The following is a 6,970-nucleotide window of genomic DNA, read 5'->3' as shown; positions in this document are numbered from 1 at the left end:
TTCACAAAATTAAGAGAAAAATGAAACCTAAATTCACAATGTGACTCAATCTAAACAAACAAAGAGTGTTTTTCTTCCCTCTTTTTCTTTCTTTCTTTTTTTTTTTTCCTTTCTCCCTCTTGCTTAATTTCATGCCATTGTTATAATCAGCCTTAGTAAAAGTAAGTTAGTGGAATGAGGAAACAAAAACCCAATATAGGATGTGGTTTAAAGTATTGGTTCTTGAGCCTGATAATCATTCTCATTTTTCAATTCTATTTTTCTGATGTCAGTCTTGGTGAATTTAGCATTGGCAAAGATGCTCGACATGGAAGAATGGAAGCTGGAACTTGAATAATAAATGTTAGCACAAGTTTTTGTCTACTGCACCTCTGCTCTGGTCCCTCTGATACCTCCTGGTATCTTCAGGTGGCTTCTAGGGGAGATTTTGAGGAGTGAAGGCTCATGATATCCTCAAAAAAATCTTGTGACAGAAGTTAATCAAAATTGATCAGCTCAATTGATAACCCTGGCCATACTTGACAAGGCTGGAAAAAGAATAGCTATTGCTGCAACCTGGTAGAAACTTAGCAGCTAAGTTTCATAAACATCAGTCCTTTTCAAATCCTTCAGTTCCACTGACATAGCTGGAAATGTAGGCATCCCCATACCTATATAGCTCTGGATTGGAGTGGATTTGTCTCAAGCTATGAAATGGGGCTCATCACCCCACTCACCTTTAGTGAGAATGCTGCATGCATTCCCCATGAAGTAATGGCTGTAAACTCCACAGAAGGCTTTTCCTATTAAAAGTTAGAAATAAAGTATTTGCTACAAAGCATGCACTGTTTTGGAGCACAAGGTGTTGTAAGGACTGAAGTACTGTGAACACCCCTAACAAATTTGATTTCATTTGCATGAAGCAAAAGCTTCCCTATTTTTCAGAGTAACTGTTCAGTAAACTACTCTGATAACAACTCAAGTCTGATCAAATTAAAATCAGTCCAACTATTTTTTAGTGGTGAACTGAACTGAAAAGATTTTGGTATCTTAGAAAGAGTTGCTAACCTTTCTGGGCAGGTGCTGTAGCTTTTAATAGCAAAGGGCACCTTCTTGTATCAATATTGTGAACTATGGAATTTAATAAGATTTGTATTGTGCTAAAGAAATCTACTTTAGAGAATTAATTTTGAAGTCTGTAGGTTTAAATGTTTTCTAAAAATAGTATTGAATATATACAGGCCTTTGTGCTTCTATGCCTATTTAGTTTTCAGAATGTTTTCATGTATTATTTGGGTTTTCATTTGATGCACTTTTCTTTTTCCACATTCTTTTTAAAGCACTGGTGGCAAAGGAATGAAAGGAGACTATTTTTTGCTACAGGATAAATTTTGATATTTCAATCCCAGTTTTTGCCTCCTGAGGAATTTTCTAGTTCCTTGAGATTCTTAACCAGGTCACTCAGGTACTCAGTGGTTTAATTATCTGAGCTGCCATTTCAACAGTCCAGTTCATTTAGTGTGCCCAGTTCTGTGCACAGAAGTACTCGTGCAATAACTTGCAGTTTTAAAACTAGGATACACGAACTGTGCCCCAATACCAACAAAGTTATACTTTTCTCATATCCAGTTCTCTGCATTTTTTCTTGCTGTCCATAAGATGTTTGCTGGTTTCTCTGCCAGTGGGCAAACAGGATTTGACACCCAAGAGGGAGCTGCACTGCATCAGAGGGATCTGCTACAAATCACTGGAGGACCAGGTATCACCTCAAAGAGCAAAGGGAATTTTTGAAAATCCTGTTAAGTGCATTAAAAATGAGCTGGGGATAAACTCAAAACCCCACTTAGACATTTCAATTGAGAGTTGCCATACAACTGTAGCCAGTGGTGGGTCTTGGCTGAAAATGTATTTATACATGAAGACAGATAGAGATAGAGATAGATTTCACTAGTTTAAATGCAGCTTTAGTGAAGACAAAAGCAATAGGAGGTGGCAGGGAAAGTACAGCCTGCCACCACCCTCACATATGGCAATCATTTCAGTGGTGCTTGCTATATTGTCTTTATTTCATGCAGTGACATATAACAGCCACCAATGCCAAAATTTTACCAAAAAACCCTCCAATCTGCAGCTTTTAACCAGGGCTGTCCTCCAATTTTCTTGTGTTATGTTGTTGGGTTTCTTTTCCCTTCTGCTTTGCATCTGTCTGGTTTCTATTTCCACTTTTTCTGTTCTTTTTGAGGAATCTCAGTTGCACTGGGTAGCCTGGGAGGTATGAGTGGAATGTTTAGATCTTATACATCCTTGCCTGAACCTTCTTTAGACAAATCAATTAATATCTGTGGGTTCTGGGAGCTGAGTGTTGGGGGGTACAGGAAGATGATGCACAGGTGGGGTGAGCAAGGAAGGACTCTGGGCTGCTTGCTTTGCGTGCAAGGGGATGACAGGTGAAGTGATGAGATTTTTCAAGTTCTGAAGCAAAGTATATGAATTAAAAGACTGGATCTTCCACCCGGGCAGATAATCACCTTGGCCTGTGATGCCAGGTTCTTCCTGCCTTGCTCTGAATTTCAGGTTTAAGGTGTGGCAGAGGTTGGTACAGATGCTGGGTGCGTTGTGTTTGGACCAACATAGCTTCTTCCATCAGCTCAGGGAAGAAGTTAACCTTTAATTACTTGATCTATGATCTATTGCCTGATCTATGGATGATCTCAGGGACCCAAATCTGGGTGAGGGTAAGAAGCCTGTGAGGCTTGGGAGCATTTGAGTCAAGGCCTCCACCTAAGGCTCTGCATCCTGTGCAGACAGGACAAGCTGCTGGGTTCAGCTCTGCTGCTGGAGGCTGGGAGGGTTCCCCTTGTGTGCATGGGACTTTGCAGCTGTGTTTTTCAAATGCCATTCAAATGAAAGCAGAAAGGGGAAATCCCACTTCACTGAGAATAGCTCAAAAAAGGCAGAAAGAATTTTTTCCTCTTAATTCTGTCCTTTGGCTTTCTTGCTGCAGAATGACACACAGTGTCTTTCCCTTGATCAATTTGTTTATCATTTGCTTGATTATCTTCTTCAATAACAAGACATGACAGGTTTCTCTTGTTAATCCTGTTAGTACTGGCATTGGAGCAGAAATTTAGTTTAGGAAAAAACATTTGGATATGTTAAACCTTCTTGGAGATGATGCCTGTGAATACCAAAACATGGCCTGCTATGTTTGGATTTTCTAGGTTCTTCCTGAGCCATGTATTTCCATCTGTCTGTCTGAGTCTTGTCTCTCCCCATGCATTCTTACGTGCCAGCATCAGGCTTTCTTTCTGGCTTTTATAGCAGCTTGTGTGGCTCTTCTGATACAGTTCCACAATGTGCTGACATACTTTAGGGGATCTGGGAGAGCAGCAAACAGAGCCCTCTTCTCCATTTCCACTTCCAGGACCCACTTCTCCTCCAGTGGCTGATGCCACCCTGCTGGGGGGAGCCCACCCTGGCGTGTGGGACTGGAAACCTTCCTCTCCTGCTGTGTTCCTCTTCCAGGACAGCTGATAATGATCTTTCTTTAATGTTTTAAAAGTGATATATGGCTAGAGGAAGATGTCAGAACAGAGCACTGTAAGACTTACGACCTCTCATGTATCTTCTGAACAGGTACCCAGCTAGCAGAGGCTCCATCTGCCTTGCCAAAGCAGCTCTCTCCCCTCTCTGCACCCATGCATGCTATTTATCTTGTGGAGAAAACAGCCTAAGAGGATAGTTGAGGCTCCAGAGCTTGTCCAAGTCCTTGACCTCTTGGCTGAGACTTGCCAATGGGTGGTGACTAATTAACAGCAACTGCAGTGGTATGGTTTATGTTGTGGATAGGTGTCTCTTTGGGTGGAATGTATCAGCTAATGTAGCGTATGTTTACAAAGGCAGGGGACCCCTCTGTAATAAACAAGGCCTCTTTTTATCTGTCTTAGAGTCGTTTGACTTTGATGCTGTCCAAGAAGTCTTTGGTTCAGTGAAATAGTATTTTCTCCATCCCAGTGGCAGTCACCATCCCAATTTGATCTTGGCTGTTTTGGGAGTTTGAGTACTCCTGTGAGTCCTAGAGATGATTTTGAAGTGCCCTAGAAGATGTCAGGGTTGATTTGTGGGTCCTTTCATGGATGCAACTCTCTCAAGTTACAAGCTGCATCAAGGCAGCCTTAACAAACTGAAAATGCTCAGGAGTGAATAAAGCAATGGGACTGTGCAGTCCTTCTCCTCCAGCTCATTAGCCAAGTGCCAGTATTTGCAAATCACTAGAAAGATGCAAATCACAGGGAGGTTTTTGCTTCTTTAGGTACACTTTTCTTCCCCTGGCATTTGAACCAACCCCAGAAATACTGGAGGGCACATAACCTAGGTGAGGTGGTTTGGGAACCCTGTAACATATCTTGCATTCTGGAAAAAACAGGGCATCTCCTTAAGCACTCTTTGGGTTTTTACCTCGTTTTTTTTCAGGAACAACATTTGATTGTTCCTCCTCCTGGCCCCTCAGAAATTCCTTGTTGAGCAAATAGGGCAGAAGCCATAAAAAGTGATCTACAGGTCTGGGTCTCAGCATCCAGATTTCATTTGAGAATTTTAAATCTATGTGCGAGCCAACTTTTAAAATACACAGAATTTCATTCTCCTTAAACGAGAAGGGTAAAGGGGGCAAAGAGTTTTCATGTTCTTGGTGGGGTTTTAGAACGATCCAAAAGGGGCGGGGGTCTTGAGCAGGGTGTTTGATAGAGGGGCAATGGTAAGAGGGCTGGGAGGCTGCTGGGACCTTGCTCCTGTCAAGAACACACAGGGGAGACCCTGGAGTCCACCCCGGTGCCATGGGGCTGGCTGAACATGGTGCTGTGGGCACTTGCTGAGACCCTGGAGGTTCTTCCTCCTGTCAGTGTCTTTTGCTTTAGGCTGAGATTTTGCTGCCCCCAGCAGTCTGTTGGTTTAGCAGTCTGCCTCCATTGCCTGTGTGGTGCTCTCCCATCTCAGGATGGGGACAGGTGAAGAGACTGGCCCCATAGCCACCCGGTGGAACGCACTGGGATTCTTCACACAAGCCCTGGGCATCTTCACACGTGCATCTTGGGTCACAGTAACACAGCCTTGGAGAGGTGATTGGGCATCACGTAGATCAGGGCTGTCATTCTGCTTTACATGCCTGAGCAAGGATTTTATCCAAGCAGTCTGCCTTTCCCAGTCACCTGGATGACAAGACACAGTCCAAACCAAAGTGGGCCCACAGAATTAATCAATTAGTGTTTACATAGTTTAATTGAAGGGGAAGAATGTGCCCCATTGCTTCCACCATCTACAGTATCTTTTTGCTCATGCCACAGTGTTGTGGAATATTGCCCCACCCCCAAGAATGTATTTCAAGAATGTGATGAAAAAAATGCAAAGAATATATAACTTTTCTGGAAATATGATATTTCATGAGGGAAATTTGAAGGATAAAGTAACCAAATTCCAGGGGAACAGGCGTCTGTATTGTTAGGAAATACAGCTCTCTGCAGGGCGAAAAAGAGTGATATGCTTGCTTAAATAGGAATTTATAGCCACTGATTGCAAATTACCTTATAAAATTACTGATACCTTCATAAAATCATCAATCATATGTTTAGTCTTGATTGTCATTTATTGCGTGTCTTACTTGTTCAGTAAACTTCTCTGCATTAAAGGGTATATTTCAAATTGACATAAAGCTGTTTTATTGATGTAAATTAGCATAGTGTGTATTTTACATATGGGATAACTGGAGGAACAGCAGTAGAAGGGTCTCTAATCCACTACAAAAGGCAAGGGTAGTGCTGGTGTTCTCTTTTCTGCTCAAGTTAGTGTAGCTGTATGGAGTTATGAGGACACAGGCAATGATTATACAGAAACATTAAAATCAAGTTTGTTTATTAGCACAGAGTGGGACAGTAAATGTAGCACACAGACATTTAATCATTTGTCCTTTTTAAAACAGAGGGAGGAAGGAAAGATAGAGAAAATATTTAACAAACTGGTGAATTTATACTAAGTCCAAATTAGGTCTTCTGTTAAATTTTTTCCAAGGCTGAACATGTTTGACTTATTTTTATTGTTGGTTTTTGGTTATTAGCATTTCTGTGTTTTCTTGGGCTACCAGGGAGCTGTAGCCACGTTCTACCTAACGGAACCCTATCTGAATGTCTTGACACCAGGCAAGTGGCTCTGTCTCCTAGGAGGTGCTGGACTTTATGGGATTCACACCATGGAATGCCCAAATCCCTTTTTCTTTGAAGTACTTCTCAGCTCTTTGGGTTTCATTCCTCACTTTTCTGTGGAGGCGGCGTAATTCCGATCATACCATTGTTGATTGCATAAAATATTCCCTGAATCCAAGATGTTGCATTAAAATCTGGTGTCTGGGTCTTGTCTGATTCTGAACAGAGAAGCTGTTGGATTGCATTTGAGCGATCCTCAAGCCAAGTTTGGAGGGACTTGGTTGGGATTTTGGTGAGGGGTAAAAACCATGCAAACCTCTGCTATGATTGATGGAGTTGTGCACAGTGAAGACAAATAGGTACAAATACTCGCTCAAAATAGAAGATCCTCAACTCAGCAGCAGCTGGCAGACTTTTCAGCTTGACTTTAAAGAAACATTGTTTTTAATTGACCTGGGTGTGAGCAATTTGAAGAGCCAACTTTGCTTTTCACAACACAAATTTCAAGGAATGGAATCTCCCATCTTAAATGAAATTAGTAATTTTGCTGTATCACGAGTAATTAAACCTGACCCCCCCAGGGAGACAAAAATAATACTCTGTGACTTCCTTGCCTAATTAACACAAAACAAATGTGAAAATGTATACATTACAGTAAATTGTGTGCTAATTGGCCTTAGAGAAATGCTATATGTGAAGGAGAAATGGGTATATAATTTCAAATGTATTTGAGAGGTTTTACAGTCTGCTTGCATCAAAATTTGACAAACCCATTATTTGTTATGATTTATTCACTC

The sequence above is a fragment of the Heliangelus exortis genome, chromosome 22 (genome assembly GCF_036169615.1).
Source record: "Heliangelus exortis chromosome 22, bHelExo1.hap1, whole genome shotgun sequence".
In the NCBI taxonomy this organism is placed as follows: domain Eukaryota; kingdom Metazoa; phylum Chordata; class Aves; order Apodiformes; family Trochilidae; genus Heliangelus; species Heliangelus exortis.
The sequence above is the reverse complement of the archived record's forward strand: the minus strand, read 5'-3'. Positions refer to the sequence as shown.